The sequence below is a fragment of the Sphaeramia orbicularis genome, chromosome 4 (genome assembly GCF_902148855.1).
Source record: "Sphaeramia orbicularis chromosome 4, fSphaOr1.1, whole genome shotgun sequence".
In the NCBI taxonomy this organism is placed as follows: domain Eukaryota; kingdom Metazoa; phylum Chordata; class Actinopteri; order Kurtiformes; family Apogonidae; genus Sphaeramia; species Sphaeramia orbicularis.
In genome coordinates, this window is record NC_043960.1 from 50,362,896 (window position 1) to 50,386,361 (window position 23,466).

At 43.2% G+C, this 23,466-nt stretch overlaps 1 protein-coding gene across 2 annotated transcripts in view; it reads left to right on the forward strand.

The window, feature by feature from the left end:
- Positions 1–16,932: 16,932 nt before the first annotated feature.
- The window catches only part of fbn2b (fibrillin 2b), a 151,155-nt gene continuing 144,621 nt past the window's right edge, over positions 16,933–23,466 (forward strand). The window contains exons 1-2 of one of the 2 annotated variants that reach the window (XM_030132058.1): positions 16,991–17,034; positions 20,711–20,754. The gene's annotated coding sequence lies outside the window, so the exon portion shown is untranslated. Of the gene's footprint in view, positions 17,035–20,710; positions 20,755–23,466 lie in introns of both variants that reach the window. The other variant, XM_030132057.1, reaches the window with a different exon arrangement.

The window sequence follows — 23,466 nt, forward strand, 5'->3', positions numbered from 1 at the left end:
GGTTTCTCTCTCAATTTCACAAACAGAATGCGCAACAGTATTAAACTGAACTCTGTCAAGTGAAGGAGCATATCTCAAAATAGCTGTCAATCAAATGGGATTCAGCCTTTCAACTGATCCCCCAATCAGCATGTGGAAGCTCAGCGTCCAGCCCAGCTGAGGTCCGCCCACAGCTCCATTCACCCTCAGAGACGCTGAGCATCTGGGGGCGGGACAACATCGTGGCATTTATCCAATTACCGTCCAGTTTTGAGGCAATGAAAAAAACTGTTCCATGAAGTCCAATTGAAGTGCATGGACGCTGAGCTTCTACGGGCAAATGCATTGACCATAGATCATATGAGAAAACAGCGCAACGGGAATGTATGACAAGTTAAGAACATCGAGTCCGTTGATTTGTGATAAAGCTGATTCTGAACAAACTCGTCTTTGAGATGAATGTGTTCTAACACATTTGTAGTCAATGAAATGTCAACACAACCGTACATTATTGACCATTTAATTTTCATAATTTTAGGGGAAGCTGAGCTTCCCTTGCAGTCTTTGAGAAATCACCTCTGATATGTATAATATATAATAGGCCAGGACAAATGTCCTGCAACCTCAAATGACAGTTTATGAAGCTTCTGTCATATCAGTCCCTGGACTCTTGTATGTTTTGTCTGTCTTGTGTGTTGTTTCCTGTTTTATTTTGTTAAGTTTCCCTCATGTGTCATGTCTGGTGTCTTTACTTCCCTTCCCTGATTGTTTCCACCTGCTGCTGATTACCTGACTCCTCCCTGATTGTTTCCACCTGTGTTTCATTGTCTTCCCTCCCTTCTGTGTATATAAGCCCTGTGTTTTCCCGTGTCCTGTGCCAGTTCGTATTCCTCCCTCGTGGTGTGTCTACCTACCAGCATTTCTTCTGATCCTGTTTGTCTGCCTGCCTGTTTGTTCCTGACCTGTATTGTTCCTCGACTTCTGAGATTTGCCTTGACCCCCTGCCTGTACTTCTGCCTGATCTACCACTTCAGTGTTTGACCTTTTTGCCCGGATTCATGGTTTGTGTTTTTGCCTTCTCCCTAATGTACTGTTGCCTATCTGCTAGACTCCCCATGCATGACCTGGTCTGTCCCCTGACTTTCCTTTGTTTTTTCCTAGTCGGGTTCCCCTCGTGTGCTCCCGACCCGGGCTGTGGTTTTTCCCCTTGGATTCGGACGACGTGACGAATCCACAGATTCAATATACCGAGGACTCACTCAAACCTTCTTTTTGTGAACTGTTTACCCTGTCTGTGTTTAATAAACACTGCTTAACTGTATTTTGTCTGCGGGTCGTGCACTTGGGTCCAGACCTCGTACTACTGGTTCTAACAGTACGAACTAGCCAAGCATGGACCCAGCCCACCTAGACCAGGTCAGGGAGGCCATCTGTCTGCAGGGGCAATGGTTAGGGGGGCATGAAAAGATATTACACTCCATGGTGGACAAGATGACTCAGCTGGCCCTTTGGGTCTCTAAGCTTACCTGTACCTGGGCTTCCACCTCCTCCCCGCCGGTCGAACCTGTGGCTCCTGTTCCGTCTGTTCAGCCCCCGGACGAACCAAGTATTCCCCCACCAAATAAGTATGCTGGTGATCCAGAAACCTGTAGGAATTTTTTCACCCAGCTTAAGTTAATTTTTGAGGCTCAGCCTCGCCGTTTTTCATGTGATGCAGCCAAGATAGCCTATGTGGCTAGCTTATTGGAAGGCCCCCCTTTAAGCTATTTCAACGCTCTTTTTGAAAGCAATTCTCCCGTAACACGTTCCTTTGATAACCTATGTTCAGAACTTAAACGTGTGTATGATCACCCCGTTCGGGGTCAACAGGCTGGCCAGCAACTTATGAGGCTGAGGCAGGGGAATAATTCTATCAGGCAATATGTGTGTCTTTTCCGTTCTCTGGCAGTCGAGTCTGAGTGGAATGAGCAAGCACTAATCACTGCTTTTCAGTCTGGCCTTCACCGCTCCAGCGGCCGGGAGATGGCTCTCCGGCAGGAACTGAAGACGCTGGAGGAGGTCATCACGGCGGCCATCTGAACCTCTGACCAGATGTCGGTTTGGCAGTCCGAACCAGAGGGAGAGTGACCTCCAACTCGACCGGCAGCTAGCTCATTCACTCACCAGCTCTCTATTCCGGTGGCCGAGGCAGGAGACGGCGCAGGAGGGGAGGCCATGCAACTGGGTCTTACCCGGCTCTCGGCAGAGGAGCATCGGCGCCGGCTGGCAGCGGGTCTCTGTCTTTACTGCGGTCAAGATGGCCATCAAGTGAGTAACTGCCCTAATAAGAAGAAACCCGCCGCAGGTGAGGACAAACTGCTGAGTCGTACTGTATGTATGTCTAATCTTTCCTGTCAGCAACCCCTGGTCTGCCTCTGTTCAGAATCTCTGTCTTTTCAGCATCCGGTGTTGATAGACTCAGGCTCGGACGCTAATCTTATGGACCATAAACTCGCCCTGAAGTTGGGACTCACCCTGTCATCCCTCGAACGGCCACTCAACGGCAAGAGCTCTGGACGACCACATTATCTGCCAGATCACTCATCAGACCCAGCTGGTGACCGTCCGTTTCGCTGATGGACATACGGAAGCTCTTTCTTTCCATGTTTACCACTAAGAGGCTCACCCGCTCATTCTGGGTTTCCCATGGCTCCAGCGCCACAATCCTCATGTGGACTGGAGCACAGGGAAGATCCGGGCCTTGGGAAAAGACTGTTTGTCATGTGGTATTAGAAACAATGACTCTGATTTTTTGTCTCCGGCCGTTTCAGCTACAGTGGCCCCTGTTCTGGTGGTTACAGAAGAGGTGGCGGATTTTCCAGCCCTGGATAAGGTACCTGCACATTATCACGATCTGAAGCAGGTGTTCAGTAAGTCCAGAGCCACTTCTTTACCCCCGCACAGGCCTTATGACTGTGCTATAGACCTTCGCCCTGGTACCTGCCCTCCCAGGGGAAGGTTATATTCCCTGTCTGGTCCTGAAACTGTAGCTATGCAAAAGTACATTGATGAGTCTTTGGCGGTGGGGCTGATTCGGCCGTCCTCGTCTCTGGCGGGGGCGGGGTTTTTCTTCATTGACAAGAAAGACAAGACCCTAAGGCCCTGCATTGACTATAGGGACCTCAATGATATAACTATCCGGAACCGTTACCCGCTACCCCTGATGTCTTCGGCTTTCGAGCTCTTGCACGGGGCTCAAATTTTCTCTAAATTAGACCTCAGAAATGCTTATCACCTGGTGAGAATTAGAGAAGGAGATGAGTGGAAGACCACATTTAACACCCCTAGCGGTCACTAGGAGTATTTAGTGATGCCATTTGGTCTGACAAATGCTTCGGCTGTTTTTCAGGCTCTAGTTAATGATGTCCTCCGTGACATGTTGAATCAGTTTGTTTTTGTCAACCTGGACGATATTTTGATTTTCTCCCCAGATGAAGAGACGCATGTCCATCATGTTCGACAGGTCCTGCAGAAGCTTCTGCAGAACCAGCTGTATGTTAAAGCTGAGAAATGTGAATTCCACCGGCCGTCTGTGTCATTCCTTGGTTTCATCATCAGTGAGGGAAGCGTACAGATGGACCAAGACAAGATCAGCGCGGTCAGGGATTGGCCAACTCCCACGTCTCGTAAGGAGGTACAGAGATTCCTGGGGTTTGCGAACTTCTATCGCAAGTTCATTCGGGGTTTCAGCAATGTGGTGGCCCCTTTGCATGCTCTCACCTCTCTTAAGACTAGTTTCAGGTGGAGCCCTGAAGCGGAGGAGGCGTTTTTACGTCTTAAGAGGGCTTTCACTACTGCTCCCATCCTGTCCGTTCCTGACCCATCCTTACAGTTTGTTGTTGAGGTGGATGCCTCTGATGTGGGGGTGGGGGCTGTTATATCCCAGAGGTCCCCGAGTGATGGCAGGCTTCACCCCTGTGCCTTCCTGTCCTGGAAGTATAGAATAAAATTTTATTGTCATTGTACTCCATTTTACAATGTAATTGTGCAGCCCCCCCAAGTGCAATTCAATATAAACAAGATAAAAACACAATAGTATATAAATAAGACTTTAAAAAAATATAGTGATAATAAAAATCTTAAATAAATATTTAGACAAGACAGTTAAAACTTAAAGCTTTAGAAGTTTAAAAACAGTAGTACCCCAAGTTTACTTATTTAAAAGCTTTATAGCCCAGGGATAAAAAGTGTCTCTGAGCCGGTTTGTTCGGCTCCCCAGAACCCGATACCTCCTCCCTGAGGGTAGGGGGTTGAAGAGGGCACCGGCCAGGGTGGGATGTGTCCAGCAAGATGTTCCTTGCCCTCTTCAACCCCCTAGAGTTTGCAGTGTCCTCCAGGGAGGGCAGGGGGCAGCCAATGATGTTCTGTGCTGACTTTATGACCCCCTGCAAGGCTTTTTTGTCCTTGGCCGTGCAGCCGGCATACCACACTGTGACACAGTATGTCAGCACACTTTCCACAGTAGAGCGGTAAAAAGTCTGTAGCAGATTCCCATCCAGGTGGCATTTTTTTAGTTGTCTTAAAAAGTACAGTCTCTGCTGCGCTTTGCCGACTACTGCAGCTGTGTTTGTGTGCCACCTGAGGTCATCTGCTACATGTACACCCAGGTATCGGAAAGAGGAGACCCTTTCCACACAGACACCATCTATCTGTAGTGGGGCAGGGTCTGCTCTGTTCCTCCTCCAGTCCATCACCATCTCCTTAGTTTTGCTTGTGTTCAGATGCAGGTTGTTCACTGAACTCCAAGCTACAAGTCTCTGGACCTCCTCCCTGTATGCTGTCTTGTCGCTCCTGGAGATGAGACCCACCACAATGGTGTCATCAGCGAATTTAACCAGGATGTTGGAGTCATACAAGGGGGCACAGTCATACGTGTACAATGTGTACAGGAATGAACTCAGTACACAGCCCTGAGGGGAGCCCGTGCTGAGTGTGCGGGTGGAGGATATATGGGGCCCCATCCTCACTGTCTGTGGTCACTCCGTCAGGAAGCTGCTAATCCACTTACAGATGAGGGGTGGGAAGTCCAGGTCAGTCAGCTTCTTGACGAGTATGTTCAGCAAAATGGTGTTAAATGCCGAACTATAATCCACAAAAAGCATCCTCACGTAGCTGCCCAGTTTCTCCCCATGACTCGCAGCAGCGTGGAGAACAGTGGAGACTGCATCAGCTGTTGACCTATTTTTCCTGTATGCAAACTGATGCTGGTCAAAGTTCTGAGGGAGACAGGACTTGAGATGGTGCAGAACTAGCCTCTCAAAACACTTCATAACCACAGACATGAGTGCCACCGGTCTATAGTCATTCAGGCTGTCTATGGTGCTTTTCTTGGGGACAGGTATGATGGTGGCTGTTTTCAGGCAGGATGGGACGGTGGCCTCTTTTAGGGAGATGTTAAAAATCCTCGTTAGGACCCCTGACAGCTGGTCTGCGCAGGCCTTCAGTACTTTCCCAAGTACCCCGTCCGGTCCTGTGGCTTTGTGTGGGTGTACAGCTTTCAGGGCCCCTCTCACCTGATGTTCCTGCAGCTCCAGCAGATGGGTGCTGGTGGACTGTGTGGTCGGAGGAGCAAAATGGGATCCCTCTGCCTCAAAGCGGGTAAAAAAGATGTTTAACTCCTCTGCCAACGAGGCATCGGCATTTGCTACCTCCGACGAGCTCCCCTTATAGTTGGTTAAGTGCTGTAAACCCTGCCACGCTTGCCTTGTGTTGTTGTCAGCCAGTTGTCTCTCCACCTTCCTCTTATAGTCCCTCTTTGCTTCTTTGATCCCCCTTCTCAGATTAGCCCTGGCCTCGGTGTACCGGTCTCAGTCCCCAGCTTTAAAAGCAGAGTCTCTTGCCTTCAGCAGTGACCGCACCCCCCCCCGTCATCCAGGGTTTCTCATTTCTGAACACCCTAATCTGTTTATTCACAGTAACATTGTCTGTACAGGTTTTGATGTAAAATAAAACAGTCTCAGTGTGTTCATTAAGATCCAAGTGATCAAAGACAGTCCAATCTGTGTTGTCAAAGCAGTCCTGCAGTTGGCTGAGTGCTCCTTCAGGCCAGGTTTTGATAGTTTTCCTGGCAGGTTTAATTTTTATCCTTAATGGTTTATAAGCAGGAACACCGAGCAGGGAGATGTGATCTGACAAGCCTAGATGTGGAAAAGGAATAATTCTGTATGCGTCCTTCAGGTTACAATAAATTCGGTCCAGTGTATTCCTACCCCTGGTGGGTCCTTTGACATATTGCATAAACTTGGGGGAAACTGTTTTTAAACAGGCCTGGTTAAAATCACCAGCCACAATAAAAGCTCCGTCAGGATGAGCCTTCTGCTGTCTGCATAAAATGTCATGGAGTTGGGAGAGAGCTAAGCTAACATTAGCATCGGGGGGTATATAAACAGCCGTGATAAGCACCCCTGTTAGCTCCCTCGGCAAATAAAACGGCCTACACATAACAGTCATTGTCTCCAATTCAAGAGAGCAGTGAGTATTTATGATTCTACTGTTCGTGCACCAACCTCGATGAATATAAATGCAGAGTCCTCCTCCTCTGGTTTTGCCGGAGCTGCGGGTCCTGTCAAAGCGGTGCATTGTGCAGCACTTTAGCTGTCCTACCTCATCCGGGATGAGCGAGTGACGCCAGGTTTCCGAGATAATTGTCACACAGCAGTTCCGAGTGTGGTAGTTCCCCAACATCAGCAACTCCAGCTCATCTATTTTATTGACGACAGATCTGGCATTCGCCAGGAGGATGCTTGGTAGCGCTGGTCTTAAAGGCTGCTTCCTCAGCCTGGCTAGCAGGCCCGCTCTGCGTCCTCGCTTTTGTCTCCGTTCCCTGCGCCGTCTGCGCCGCCTCCCCGGCCCGACAACAATCCAGGGGGAGCCTGGTGGTCTCGCTATCTCTGATGGTATGCTATGAGACTGAAAGTCCGTTGTGATATCGATTTGACTCGCGAATCCGATGCTCTGTAACTCTGTACTTGTATACACGAGTCTTAAGCCACTCACACAGATTGTCACACTCACACAAAACCACGAAAACAACAATAGAAAGCACTGGGGTAGGGAGCTCCGAGCCGCTGCGTCCATGCGCGCCGCCATCTTCCAAGCCTGAAAGGAACTATGACATCGGTAATCGAGAGTTGCTGGCCATCAAGGTGGCGCTAGAGGAGTGGAGGCACTGGCTGGAGGGAACGGAGATTCCGTTTTTGGTATGGACGGACCACAAAAATTTGGAATACCTGCGGTCAGTTAAACGTCTGAACTCCCGACAGGCCAGGTGGGCTCTTTTTTTTACCCGGTTCAATTTTTCCCTTTCCTACTGGCTGGGCTCTAAGAACGGCAAACCGGACGCTCTGTCCAGGAGATTTTCCCCTGCCAAGTCTGTCTCTGAACCTGTCACTATTCTGCCTGATTCCTGTTTGGTGGGGGCTTTTCAGTGGACTATTGAGAAATCTGTGATGAATGCTCTCAAAGACTGTGATGTGCCGGTGGGGGTACCGCCTGGTCGGTTGTTTGTCCCTGTGTCTCTCCGTCCTCAGGTTATTCACTGGGCCCATACCTCCAGGATGACGTGCCACCCAGGAGTTCAGCGCACTGTGTTCGTAATCAAGCAGCGGTTCTGGTGGCCCAATATGGACAAGGAGGTGGCTGCATATGTGGCGGCATGTCCCACTTGTGCTTTGTGCAAGGCTTTGCATTCGGCACCCACTGGCCTGTTACGCCCCCTGCCGATTCCTAAGAGGCCCTGGTCAGACATCTCTTTGGACTTTGTAACCGAGCTCCCACCTTCTGACGGTAACACTACGGTGCTCACTATTGTAGATAGGTTCTCTAAAATGGTCCATTTTGTGGCGATGCCCAAACTCCCCTCCGCTAAGGAGACGGTGGTGGCTGTTCTTTATAATGTCTGTAGACTCCATGGTTTTCCTAAAGATGTGGTATCTGACAGAGGACCTCAGTTTGTTGCCCGCTTCTGGTGAGCTTTTTGCGCCCTCATAGGGGCATCTGTCAGTTTATCATCTGGTTATCATCCCCAGACCAACGGTCAGACGGAGCGGGTCAACCAGGTGCTGGAGGCCGGCCTGCGGATTCTGGCCTCTCACAATGCAGCTTCCTGGAGTCGCCAGCTTATGTGGGTGGAGGTCGCCCACAACACCCTCCCCTGTGCCTCCTCAGGATTCTCTCCGTTCCATGTTGTCTATGGTTATCAACCACCCTTGCTCTCCTCTTCAGAAAGGGAGGTCAGCGTCCCTTCTGCCCAAGCCCTCATCCGACGCTGTAGGAGGACCTGGTTACGGGCCAGACAGGCCCTGTTAAGATCTTCCGGCTATTACAAGACCATGGCTGACCGACGCAGGACTCCGGCGCCAGCCTATCAGCGGGACCAGCGGGTGTGGCTTTCCACGCGCCATCTGCCCTTAAGGGTGGAAAGCCGTAAGCTGGCCCCTAGGTTTGTTGGACCGTTCCCCATCTCTAATTAACCCTGTGTCTGTTTGTTTAAAGTTGCCCAGGACCATGAGAATCCACCCTACGTTCCACGTTAGCCAAGTCAAACCTGTAAAGGAGAGCCGACTGGTACCCCCCACCCAGCCCCCACCACCGCCCCGGATCATTGATGGACAACCAGTATACTCCGTTCGTCGGCTCCTAGCGGCCCGTCGCCATGATCGTGGTTTCCAGTACCTGGTGGACTGGCAGGGCTACGGGCCAGAAGAACGGTCCTGGGTGCCAGCATCCTTCATCCTAGACCCGGACCTGATCAAGGACTTCCATCAGCGCCATCCGGAGGTTCCTGGGCCGTCTGGAGCCGTCCCCTAAGGGGGGGTACTGTCATATCAGTCCCTGGACTCTTGTATGTTTTGTCTGTCTTGTGTGTTGTTTCCTCTTTTATTTTGTTAAGTTTCCCTCATGTGTCATGTCTGGTGTCTTTACTTCCCTTCCCTGATTGTTTCCACCTGCTGCTGATTACCTGACTCCTCCCTGATTGTTTCCACCTGTGTCTCATTGTCTTCCCTCCCTTCTGTGTATATAAGCCCTGTGTTTTCCCCTGTCCTGTGCCAGTTCGTATTCCTCCCTCGTGGTGTGTCTACCTACCAGTGTTTCTTCTGATCCTGTTTGTCTGCCTGCCTGTTTGTTCCTGACCTGGATTGTTCCTCGACTTCTGAGATTTGCCTTGACCCCCTGCCTGTACTTCTGCCTGATCTGCCACTTCAGTGTTCGACCTTTTTGCCCGGATTCATGGTTTGTGTTTTTGCCTTCTCCCTAATGTACTGTTGCCTATCTGCTAGACTCCCCATGCATGACCTGGTCTGTCCCCTGACTTTCCTTTGTTTTTTCCTAGTTGGGTTCCCCTCGTGTGCTCCCGACCCGGGCCGTGGGTTTTTCCCCTTGGATTCGGACAATGTGACGAATCCACAGATTCAATATACCGAGGACTCACTCAAACCTTCTTTTTGTGAACTGTTTACCCTGTCTGTGTTTAATAAACACTGCTTAACTGTATTTTTGTCTGCGGGTCGTGCATTTGGGTCCAGACCTCGTACTACTGGTTCTAACAGCTTCAGGAGGTAGGGAAAAGGTAAATGAGTGTTAAGTTTCACTTTCACTTCCGTGGTCCGTGCTGGTACAGGGTGGTGCAATGCATGCCACCTATACTCATTGTGAGGTACGCATAGCACGCACCCTGTACCCCACCCACCCCACCCCTTTTATAGTATTATAAGTAGGATTGAACCCCCCCTTATAGTATTATAAGTTGGACAGAAACCAGCTGCCCCACCAGGCCAATCCCCGACTGCCACATGAAGAGATAAGTTCCACAGGAAACACTGTAATGTATAACTATTTAAAAAAAAAAAAAAAAAAAAAAAACAATGGTAAGTTCCTATGTTGTAAATTGTTTTTCAAAGAATGTCAATACTCTGCATTTCACCAATGCATGATCTGAACTTAATTATCACACTTAATTATTACATGTACTATATTGTACCAATTCCAACTTAAAACTCTTTGAATCTCTAGAGCACTGACTTAAAATGGTCAACACCATATCTTAAACCCTACCAGCTTGCTTTAAGGTAGCAGATCAAAGCATATTGTAAAAGCTTTCAACCCTCAAAATGGACACTAAGTACTGCATTTTTTTTATGTGTCTGTAAATGATTAGTATGTAATTAGTATGCAGTTTAATGGTAAACTTACGACTAAACATGCAAATCTTATATAGGGTATATGAAATGCTTTTTGTGTTGTGGCTCCACTACTGGTTATGGAGCTACAGAAATGGACATTAAATATATAGTGCTGCCATGATTAGTTGACTTCAACCTAATCGACCATTAAAATTAGTTGACGGCTATTTTTTTAGTTGACGAGTCATTTTACTATTGACCGCCTATTTATTTTTGACTGCAGCACCCGGGGAAATGTGCCAGCATTGGCGCCTGCAGTACCTCAAAGAGAGAGAGAGAGAGACTCCCGTCTTATAAGTGTCTTAAGTTTCATTCCCCCGATCTTATGGTACACACACACACACACACACACACACACACACACTCTGGTCCACAGATCCCTGTGCACCCCTGTTTTTTTCCCCCCTGTTTTTTAAAAGTATGTTCAAATCAGTGGCAATTTCTCATAGACTACAAGGGAAGCCCGGCTTCCCCTAAAATTATGAAAATTAAATGGTTAAATATGTACAGCTGTGTTGACATTTTATTGAATACAAATGTGTTAGAACACGGTCATCTCAAAGATGAGTTCGTTCAGAATCAGCTTTATCATAAATCAACGGACGCGATGTTCACTTCTCATACATTCCCGTTGTGCTGTTTTCTCATACATCTCTGCTCAGTGCATTTGCCCGTAGACTATGGGCGTCTCTGGGCTTCAATGGGACTGAGTGGAACAGTTTTTTTCATTGCCTCAAAACTGGACGGTAATTGGATAAATGCCACGATGTTGTCCCGCCCCCGGACGCCGGGCGTCTCTGGGGGTGAATAGAGCTGTGGGTGGAGCTCAGCCAGGCTGGAATCCAGAATCTCACGTGCTGATTGGAGGATCAGTCGAAAGGCTGAATCCCGTTTGATTGACAGCTAGTTTCAGATCTCCTCCTTCACTGACACAGTTCAGTTTAATACCGTCGCACATTCTGCTGTGAAATCAGAGAGAAACCACTACGAAATTACTTATTCATTTCTTGCACTGTAAATAAAACACACTCATCATACTTCCTTGTTTCAATTTGACATAATTTCAGCGTTTTCTTGTTTCAGTTACATAATTTAATCATTTCTTGTCAGAGTTTAATATCGTTTTGTAGAAGTTAAATCAATCAAACTGTCGGCTAGGTCGGAGTGAAATGAGCATCTCTTGTTTAAAAAAGCTGAAGTCTTACACCCACAACACAATGGGCCAAGGCAATCTAAGCAGCCCAGCTCTGATGGACATTCAGAGGACACTGGTCCAGTCCCTGGAAAAGACGCCTACTTGGTACGATAAGGTCACTGAGCATTTTCTTAAAAAGGAACGGAGGGCCGAATTTATGTTTAAATAACTTAACAATTTTTTAGTTATTTATTTATTTTTTTTATGTAAGCCGACAATGAGCTTCCCCTGTCTGAAAGATGAGCAGCCGTCATGGTTCAAATATCTTTACTTTTTGGAAGTTTCATTTAAAAAGATTAAAAATTACGAACAAAAAACTTTTAAAACATGTTTTTTTGATCATGGAGCTACAGCCCCAGATTCAGAACCATGCAATTATAAATCTTTAAAATGTGCCATTTCTACAAACAATTTATGAAAATCTGTTTAGGACAGTAATAATATGAATAAGTACAAGTAACAAATACAATAAAAACATGTTACTTTAAATTTTTTGACAAAGTAATAGTAATGTGAAAATGTGAGAAAAAGTCAGTGCCGAGAGGTGTCAATAAATTTGAAAGTTACTTTTGTTCTATCGGTTGTAAGTTTTTTTTCCTACTGAATCATTTGAAAATTGGAAAAAGTTTCAAAAACTAGAGATTCTAAGCTAAAAAAAATTGTCCAAGCAGTATATCCTAAGAAAAACTTTGATTTTTATCATACACGTTCACATTTCCTTGACCTGACCCATTAGTAATACCTCCTCTGTTGTCATCATGTTTGTTGTCATTGACTTCTTTGTCATTTCTCAAAAACCTGTCCTCTTCTTCTTGGTATTTGGCCAGTATATATATCATAATACTGGAAGGTCTCAGAGCACCTGTGTGTGTGTGTGTGTGTGTGTGTGTGTGTGTGTGTGTGTGTATGTGTGTGTGTGTGTGCGTGCGTGTGTGTATCTGCACAGCTCTGAGAAATTGAGACATTTTAAATTGGCCAATTTGGTACCTACAGTTGAGGAATAGTCCCATCTCCACATTAAATATCTCAGCAAGTTGATAGGACCAATATTTTGTGAGAGATTAGTAATTTTGGAATGCAATAGACTTATGGTCACGTTACATTGCCCATGATGGTTGATGGAAAGCACAGTACCACGCTGAATGACAGGAAATTAAGTTCAAAACAGGAACAACGTATTTACAAACTTCAGTCCCTAGATATCAGTATTAATATGACCCCTGGGGAACCATGGGTCAATGCCATTAGTATTATAATATTCATTCAGAGCAGTGCCCTCTGGTGGATTGATGCCAAACGCGCATTCCAACATTTGAAAAAGGGATATACCTATTTACGCTGGTAAACTGAGGATGAATGGGCCTGTAGGCTATTTAATTAAAAAATGTTTTCATTTACCAAAGATTCCTTCAAGTCTCATTTATTACAGTGTGGGATTATGTTAAGGTCAGAGAATGCACTATGTCACAGAGTTTGTTTCACATAGACGATGAAAGAAATAAACATTTCTAAAACGGAGAAAACAAGAAAATGTGCATGTTTCAAGTCAAATTTACGGACCCATCGATAATTAAAAGTAGTTTTACATCATCTTTGCTCAGGAAATCCTTGTCTCCTCTCAGTTCCTTTTAGCACATTTAAATCATGGCAACAAAAACCCAGATCCATTTGCTTGTAATTACCCAGTTTTCTTAGTCATTGTCTTGACATCTGGCTGAAGATGTTACAACAAAACATGTAGCTGTTTCTTTCAGGTCCGTAAGAGGGTATTGGGGGAATAAATAAGACTTTTATCAGGTTACCTTCAAGTTAACACAATACTTCATTGTATTAAAAAGGATTTATGACCCTTACACAACCTGGATGATGTGAGTGACTCTATTCCTGACAAACACACTGGTCCTCCTGAGGGGTTTCCATTGACAAAGAAGGCTCTGATTAGCACTACTTCTTCAGGGGGCCTTTGGTGCTGGCTCAAGAAATCCTTGATAATAGAACAAAAAAACAAAACAAAAAAAAGAAAAACAATGTTTTTACAGAGCTTTTAGTTTTGTTAGTTTCAGAAGTTCTAGGTCACTTTCATCTGATGTAGAAGTGGATGGTAGGGTAGTGATTATACATTACATATTTATTACGGAATTTTTCTTCTGTCATTGCAATTATTTTGTGTACATTGTCATATAAAACACTTCCAAATGTTGCAGTGTTTTGTTGTTTAACTTTATTCTCACACATGCATATTTGGACACAACAAATTTTTCTTTTTTAATCACTTTAATGGTGTCAGTGTTCTTTGTCAAGATTTGTGAAATGTTCTGCTGTTTGTTAACTGTTTGACATGTTGTGTCCTTAAACCACAAATTATATTTTTGCTTGTTCAGTAGGAACTCAAATCATGTTGGTTTCATGGAAATGAACAAAAATAAGCAGTGAATCACAAAATCTGGGACTGTAGCTGCGTTTGTCTGGATATATCTTATTTAGTTCTTTATGTAATTTTTCTTTTTATTTCATTTCGATTTTCTCATTGTGTCTTTTAGGAGTAAGTTAAAACTACAAATAACCTCTTCAGCTTTCACTGAGAACCAAAAGTCAGTGTGATAATTTTCAGTATGAAAATGTAAAATCTGACAACACTGTTAGACATACCGGTCCAAAGACATTATCTAGCTTGTATTACACCTGGTTTGTCTTAATAATAACACCAGTTCTGAACAATAAACTCTCTTTAAATGCTATTTTTTCACATCTAGCACAAAGTACAAGCAAATATTTGTGTTGCCAAGAGAAAATGGATCCAAACTTTAGCAGGTTAATTTACAAAAGCAATTTGCAGACATTTGAGTCCTGATTCCCAGCTTGCACCTTGTTTCTGTCTTAAGCAATGTAAGCCAAAGGAACATCCACAGCCACATACAACTGTTTTTTGTCGAGGGTGGTGAAATCAGCACTGCGGGTAGCAACATCTGAGATGTGCTCAGCTGTCCTCACAAATATACCACCCAGATGGCCGCTCGCTCTGTTAACTTCCTATCAGCACTTGTGGCAAACAAAGCACAAGTAAGTGTCAGTCACAGGTCCCGGTGGACTGCAGTGGTAAATAGCAGGACTATGTGAAAGCAAGTGTCAATCTGACAAACTGACACTATCAGTAGCCACTTTTACACAAAGATCCCAGAAAAAAGGTGAGATGGTGATCCCATCTTTTTTCAACCACTAACTGATTTCCACAGCCAAGCCAAAGGAGTAACAGAGGTGAGACAGAGTGGACTTTACACAGCGGACCTGCGTTCCAGAATCAAAGGGGGGGTGTCGCTGTGCAGCATATAACTTGTATGTCAGAAATTCCCCGAGCAAAGCGGTGTTGCAAATCTCCCCAGAGTTGGCCCATTTTCCACTGTTCCACAAATGTTTCTTGGTTGGTTGACATGCTTGTTTTTATTCTGTATATATATATATATATATTTACACTTTTTTTTCTTCTAAACCGTTTTGCACTATGCATCACAAGAGAGCTGTCTCTTTTAATTTCATTGTACATATGTATAATGACAATAAAGGCATTCTATTCTATTCTATTCTATTCTATTCTATTCTATTCTATTCTATTCTATTCTATGTTAGCATGGATAGAGTCCTCCACCCGTAGTGACAACCACTTGCGGATCTCTGCGTCTCCTCACTTCCACATCTTTCTGGTTGCATTGATATGTTTGTGTACTGTACATGGCCAACACTCATTTTTAAATCCCCTCAGCAGGGGGGTCACACACGCAGTACATCATGAAAATGTCACACCTTGGTTGCAAAATGAGAGGTTTTCCTTTTACATAACATTCCAGAATCATGATTCCACCTTTATCACGGCTCTGTTAGTTTTACAGATTACAGATTTCTTTATTGTCATTTGACAGCACAGTGTACATACAGCACAGAGTACATCAAACAAGATTTCAATCGATGATTAGGGACATCAGGCCGCTGCAACTGGTGGGCCACCATAGAACACTTTTCTTCGAAATTTGCAGAACAAGATAATGCAAAGCACAAATATAAGACATCACACAGTTTTCACACACTACACATGGACACATGCTGGAATTTTTTCATGGATTTGAAAAGAATTTGGGGGACAGGGTGAAAGTTAAAGGTAGACAGCAGACGTGATATTGGGGTTTTGGGCAAAGAAAATGCATGTATGTGCTATGTAATTGTGGAATGTGTATGCAAGACAAAGAGACTCCAGTGGGTCATTCTGTCCTTCAGTTGGTACCAGTTCTTATCAGTTCTTATCAGTAGTACCTCCAAATGTGTTCCAAAGCTGCAATAAAGGTGGAACCAAATGATCCTACCATTTTGTTTGTGTTGTGTAAAAGGGGCTGGTGTTTCCAACTCCTCAGAAAGGAAAGTATCTATTGTCTGTCCTAAAAGTCACTAGAAGTTAATAAATGATGTCATCACCTAATTTTCATAACTGTAAATGTGCATGTAATTGTAAGGCTTGATGTAGGAGACAGGAATAAAATGGTGTTAAAAACAAAATGTGAGTACAAAAACACCCTAAATATGTTAAGAACTACAAATGAACTATACTCTGTCATTTCTAGTTTTTTTTAAAAAATGTCCCGATTCCAACCATTCTCCTTTATCCGGGCATGGGGACCGGCTAAAGTGACCCAAAAGAGACACTCTGGACTAATTACTTAGGTTACTTCTTTATTTATTGGCTTGTTTGTTTAGTTTTTATCTTCATTTTCTTCAGTTTGGCTTGGTTTTTAACCGTACGGTCCATTTTGAAGACTACAAGTCACAGTAAAACATGAACATTTATAACCTGAACATTTTTAATGTTCAGTCAACATGAAGAATCTAAATGGACCAAAAACAGACAATAGAGAAAACTGTCAGTGTCAGTGGGACTGATTTATATTCAGTGCAGTGTTTTGTTTTAGACAGACTATACGTGCTTTCCAAACAAATTTGAAAAGTAGCTACAGTTGTTGCTAGGTGATTTTTGGAAAGAAAAAAAAAAACAAAAACAAACCAAAAAAACCCCAAAGTTGTTAGGGTTGTCTGAAAATTTGGTAAATCTAGAAACAAAAGTGCTATGTTGACATCATAGGAGAGTACCGCACTCTTTAGTCTTTAAATCCATTTAAATATAAATAATAATACCGTAACAGTCAGAGACAGTCTGTTAAATTAAATGAATGTGTCCTAACCTCCACCTTTCTAAACTGATCATGTTGTAGCTCTGTTGATGTGCTTGTTGGTCATATGTCACAGCCTCCTTTTAATGCATATGGAAGCTCACAACCCTTTCAGACTCTTATCTCCTCACCCAGGTAGCCTGAGGAGGATTCTTTTTCCTTGCAGGGTGATGTTAGCCCCAGTGTGAAGGTTCGGCTGCTCGGCCCCTGTTAGAACAACTTTAGGAGTCTTGAGGAATGTGGGTTTGTCCTGCAGTCCGTTACAACCCCCTCTCTCCTTCTCTCCATGTCCCCTCCTCTCTTCCAAACAGTGCAATTCCCTAACTTTTCTCTTTTTCTCACAAGGCTATAGTTCAATATTCCACACATATCCTGTCTCCAAATCCCGGCTCTGGGCTCCTCGACGCCAGGACACTCCAACTGTTGCAAGGTATTGTGCGCATTAGTGTCTGTGACTCATTTATCAGTGGCTTTGATAGCCACTATTGTTTCACAGTCTGTTGTCTTTATCTGTTTATGCGCGTCTACTTGAGGGTAGAGGAGCGTCAAAGCGCACAGCTAGGACGCGGGCAGGAGAACGGAAAGTTTTGTATTTGTTTCCATCTTTTGCGGAAGCTTTTTACCGGCTTTTGAGAAAGTGCATGAGGGGTAAGACAGACTAGTTTCGTCACGTTTTACGGTTTGATCTCTAGATCCTTGTTGAAGTTTTTGCCACTTTGACGAAAGCTTACATGATCACATGGAAATGTATTTAAATATGTAAAACAGAAAACACGTCAACCCCATTTCTGCCTTTTGGGATTAACTAACTAACTAACTTGTTTGAGCCAGGAGCTGATGTTGCGTTTTTTCTCCATTCATAAAGTTGCGGTGACGCGCAGAGCTCTTTCTGTCGCTGCGGGAAATTGTGGGGGGAAAAATGTGTGCTTCTGTTAACTTGGAACTAACGGTTTCAGTGCATGTGCCTTATTTCGGAGCATATGCAAACATATGTGCTCTCTCATCCACGGACGTGAATCGTATCTTTTGTCTTTCTCTGCAATTAACTTACACTTATTTTAGTTTCCAGTATTTCCTCTGACATCCTATTCCCCAACTATTCAGTTTTCTTGTGTTGTCCTCTGATTGTTTAACTGAACAATAGCTTGCTGTATTTTCTTATGTGTTTTGATTTATATGTAAAGGATATGGTGCACCCATGTATCAGATGTAATTGTGGACAATGCATACTAAAGGCTTTAGCTGCTTTATGTTGACAGTGATGTAGATGCCCTGCAGATGCATATCAGGGCTCTGGGCTGCCAACTCTGTAACTGATCAAGCATTTCTTTTGTTCAGTCTGGATCCCGCCCTCATTCACTTTTTTCATTTCATGCAACTTAAATAAGCCACAGCTATTGTTCTTGTTTGAGTTGAGTTTGTCTTTTTTCATAATTTGGCTTGTAAGGATGATAAATATGCAGAGCACAATACTCACTCTTGTGATACAGTAAGCAGACTACCACAATGTTTGGGGCAACAGACACATTTTGCATTTGTAAAGAAGAAAGAATCCGAGATGTGGATCAGTGTAAGCAGTTATGTTGACATTAGCATTTCTAACATCCATGTGATTCTGTTGCCAACCACTATCTGTCTCCTTCTCTCTCTACATGCTTGAGTGAGTTCACTGCTCATCTATCTCTCATCTCCAATTAAAATTAATCTGAATCAGTGGGATGTGGGGATCAGTGGCCATATTTCTTTTCTTTTCTCCGTCCAAGCCAGATAATGTGGTCGGGCTCATGAATAGAGGAGCCGGAGTCTGGGTCTGTTGTAGTTATATATCACTGGGGGCTCACAGTTCACTCTTAAACCTGTGGTCTATAATGTGGTGGAGAAAGAATAGAAAATAAACCCATGGTTATCTAGTCCAGTTGGATGTTTTTAAATTTAATAAGCTTTAATGCATTTAGGAGAGGCTTATAAGATTGTTTGGAGGGTAAGTAATAATTGAATTTAGAAATGCATACAATGAGCAAAATGAGCAGTAATGGCTGTGATTAAATTAAAATTTTCTGACTTTATTTGGATGAGTAATGAGTCTAACAGGAGTAACTGGGCTAATAATGAAATGTCCCCTCTCTCTGTTATTATGAAGACTGAAGAGGTGAGAGCTTTTGGGGTGAATTGATCATCTTGACACACTTCAACTCTTTCTTCAGTCTAATATCACTGATATCTGGCCTGTCTCTTTTGTTTCCTCTACATGCATGGCTGTGAACTATGCTCAGAATCCACAACATTTTTTGGCTGTTGACGCTTTGAAGGTATAATATCCCTTCCATGCATGAATTATGATAGCTTAAATCTGAATTTTTCCACAAATGCTTTTGTTCCACTGTAGGTATGGAAAAAACAACAACAACAAAAGTAACCCCTGTTGAACTGTACATTTTCTTGATGTACATTTTCAACAGCATCCGTCACATTGTCAACATCCACAACATCCTCAGTTCCATCATCATCCTCACCTCCAATGGCACTAGTATTAGCAATTGCCATTGCTTGTTTTTCTAGCAGCCATTCCTCATCAGTATCGCAAGAATCATTACCACCTGAGTCAGATGGTAGTTGCTTTGAAATCCTGAAGACATGTTTATTTTGCACTGCACTTAAGATATACAAAACATTAAGACGCTAACCGCACTTGGATATTGTAACTAATGATACAATTTTTTTTTTTTTTTGTTAAAAACACTGTTAGCTACTGTCTAATAACATGAATCAATTAATTTACAACCCAAACAGTTACTGCATATAGACTGGTTTCAAAAATAGCTAAGATGTGGTAATAGTGTGAATTGTGGCTGAAATATAGCCAAGATAGTGGACAAATGAGAAATCATAACTTCCTCCCAACAAAAAAATCAATATTTGGATTTTTTTTTTTTTTTTTTTTTTTTCATGTATATTTCTCATTAGTTGTGACTTGATGTAAGTATTTTAATTTTCACCTGCAAGGGTCTCCTCCTATAGAAAGACTGGGATGTTATTCACCATCTACACAACGCTCATGCTTTTCTGTCTGCCATCTTGGTATTATGAAAATTACATTGGTCCTACAATGACTGGCCAGTGAGTGTTAGTATATGAAATGACACAATAGTCCACTACGGTGGCTAGTGTGCATTTATACCTTTAAAACCCATGCATATTCAAGAAAATAGCTTTTGAAAAGCTGTCCACTGTAGTACTTACTAAGAGTTAAAGGGGTGTTAACCACCCAGTATTAACCACTGCACATGGTGGTGGGGTGGTTAACGCTGTAGATACCCATGTCTGCATGGGTTTTTCCGGACTCTCTGGCTTCCTCCCACTGTTCAAAGACATGTACCTGAATAGGTTAATTGTTCAGTCTGAATCAGCCATAGGTGTGAATGTGAGCATGGTGATCTGTCCAGACCCTACCTTCGCCCAGTGGCTGGGATAGACTCCAGAACCCCTGCAAACCTCAAGGATCAAGAAAATGAAATGAATGAACTGTGGCCTATGTTATACATATAATGTTACTGACGATGTTCAGTCAGAGAAATCCATTCTGTTCATTTCATTTGATTTCCTGTCAGTGAGTTCATGTTATCACTAAGATGATTATGGAGTGAAACAACAAAACATGAATATTTGTCTCAAAATGTGATGTGACTCATACTTTACATTACCTCATGTGTAAACATGATGGCCATCAACATTGTAAATAAGTAATATCTGGATAAGAGGATGGGGCTGGAGAAGAGCTAGAGCTAAAATTTGCTAAGCTAAAGCTAACTCACTCAATAAAAAAATAAAAATAAAAAAGAGAAAAAGGAAAAAAAAAAAAAAAAGCTAACTCACAGGAAACACTGCAAACTAACAATGTTACGTTAAACACCACAAAGTAATTTCAGCTACTTCATAAACATTAACATTTATGCCAATTAGCACTAGTTAGGCTAACTAGCACACTAGACAATCTGCATGTTAAGCTGTCATTTGCTGTTTCTGGGTCCATTTCTGTCCATTGGTCTGTATTCAGTCTACTACAGTAATGTGTCCCTGACTCCATTTGTTATTCTGTAATTTTACAGGTAAAGGTTAATAGCAGAGGAAGTGGATGAAGTTCACAAGTAAGGTTATAGTTGTTAAATGAATGAGGCCAAAAAAGTTTGGCATTAGCTAATGTTACCTACCTTAGTTCCCACTGCATCTGCTAAACTGGATTTTTGTGGATCCCGCTGATACAGAATGACGCTTTTATGTGATGTTTCACATCATCACACTCCATGTTTGATTTGTCCACCATTTATCTCTGCTGCCCACTTCAGGGGAAGGTAAAGAAAGTAACCATCCCTGCTGAGCAAGAGCTGAAGTGAAGCACTGCTGTAAATTCACCAGGAGTTTAAGCAGTATTTAAGACCCTCAAGAATAAAACAAAACAAAAAAAACCAGCAATGCAAATTCAAATGCATACTGTATTTGTAGCATTTTTATTGCTATTATTCAATAGTAATACTGCTGTGTCTGTCTTCTAAATGTGTCCTTGAGTATCATGATATACTGTGGATAAAACAGTGACTATACAAAGTACACTAATCACTTTTATGGTACCATGAAATCAGATATAAGAAGGGGATATTAATTAATGCTAATATCCGTTAATGTAGCTAAGTCACACAAACAGACTGAATACTTCATCATAGTTGGTTTTGATAAGAATAAGGCCTTTACACACCAGGAACATTTTTCTCCTGTGATATTAAGGGTTGGCAGTTCGAATCCCTCTTTTTCCTAGTCAGTCTGTTGTGTCCTTGGGCAAGACACTTCACCCTCCTTACCTCCAGTGCCACTCACACTGGTGTATGAAAGCGTATAAATGTTCGGTGGTGGTCGGAGGGTCTGTAGGCGTGAACTGGCAGCCACAGCTTCTGTCAGCCTGCCCCAGGGCAGCTGTGGCTACAGGTGTAGTTTACCACCACCAGAGGGGGAATGTGAGAGCGAATGAATAATGGGTTAATAATGTAAAGTGCTTTGAGTGGCCAAAAAAGTGCTACAGAAATGTAATCTATTATTATTATTATTATTATTATTATTATTATTATTATTATTATTATTATTATTAGTCAAACTAGTAGTACTTTTTACTGTTCAAGACTTTGGTACTTTCACACAGGATGCATATATTTCACCACTTAATATTTTTTCCTCAATGAAGTAAATTTTTCAGAGCGCTAATAAAGGCATCAACCAATCATTTGTGATAACTGGACATCATGTTACAATAACAATGACATATTTACATGACCATAAAAATCCAGTAACTTAATAATCAGATAATTGTAATAATCAGATCTGATGCATTTACATTCACTTCAGAAATGTGATAATCGTAAACCCTGGTTTAGACGTTCCAGTCCATTATCAGGTGTTTTTCGAAGTATGTACGTACATACACAGTGATTGTTGGATCGAACCTACTATTAATGTACTCACACTTGACTACATCACTTATGTTTGCTACAATTTAATTGTGTTTACACATGCACAGATGTAAAAGAGCGAAATAGATCAGATTAACCTGTTTATATGCAGGAAGACATCAGAGTATTGGGGAGAAATCCAGGTGTGTTAATCTGATTCGTCATAATCAGATTACTGCTATTATTAGATAGAACAGATCAGACTATACTGTTTACATGATCAATAATAATCTGATGACTCCAGAAGTTAGATAATGATGGGAATATTGCTGTGCATTTATGGAACCAGACTTGGTTTAGTTTAAAATGATAAAGATAATGAAAGATAATGAAAAGGACAACGTGTGGAGCAGCACGAACAAACAACTAGACTATCAGGATGAGGAGTTTCTGCAATGTGAATGTCAAAACGATCAAATAAAGTTTTCACAGATGTTATCTTTAACCTGAACACATAGACCCAGAGGATCAGAGGGTGCTGCAGCAGGCACACAGGCTCCAAGTGATGTTCAGTCCATTTGTATTTCTGTTGAAGTGTTTGGCATAAACGCTTACAAAGTCACATCACTGTTGGTGTGAATAGTTTTGCACTTCTGTGTCATTTTTTGTCACATGCCTGGTGTAGAAAGGCCTTAAGTTTTCAACGGCCCGTATAATAATGCTGTCATCATCCAATAAACAGAATCTCTGTCCGAAATGACAGCCAAGGTAGCTGGGTACTTCCTTTTCAGCAACATCACTCATCACTTGAAGTCTTATTATAATTTATATATTGTCTATTGTAGAGTTGGACATTTCAACATATAGGACTGGAGGACTGACTTGTATTTGGAGGAGGTGAAGTTTTAGACTCATTGACTTAGCTTTTTAGCCCGAGGTTAAAGCTATACCTACCGATGTGGCATTTCTCACAGCACTTAGTAAAAGTTTGAACATGAACAACCCGCCTCTCTCCAAAGCCCTGCCCCCTTCCCTCTGCCTGAGCTCTGAGGCTCCTCCTCCTCTCTCCTCCTCTCATCTGATGCGCGATGGAAACGGAGGTGGAAGCAGAGGTGGAGGTCCGGTCTGTTTTGGCGTGTCCGCGGACCCCTACCTCAGTAATCAGATGCATCATCCACCTGCCGCGGGCCCGCGGCTCCTGTTCCATCAGTAGACCTGGTCTGTGCAGTACTGGGTCAGTGTCTTCACTGCAGTGCCCAGGGGATGGGCGTGCGCACTGTGAACGCGCGGCCTCCGCAAATTTTCCGTGGACATTTGAGGTTTCATAGTCCATACAATTTTCATCCTACATCATCTTACATTGTGTGACACCTGTGTGAGTCCCACCGTCATAAAAGCTGACCTTCATGCAGACCTGTTTAGTCCAG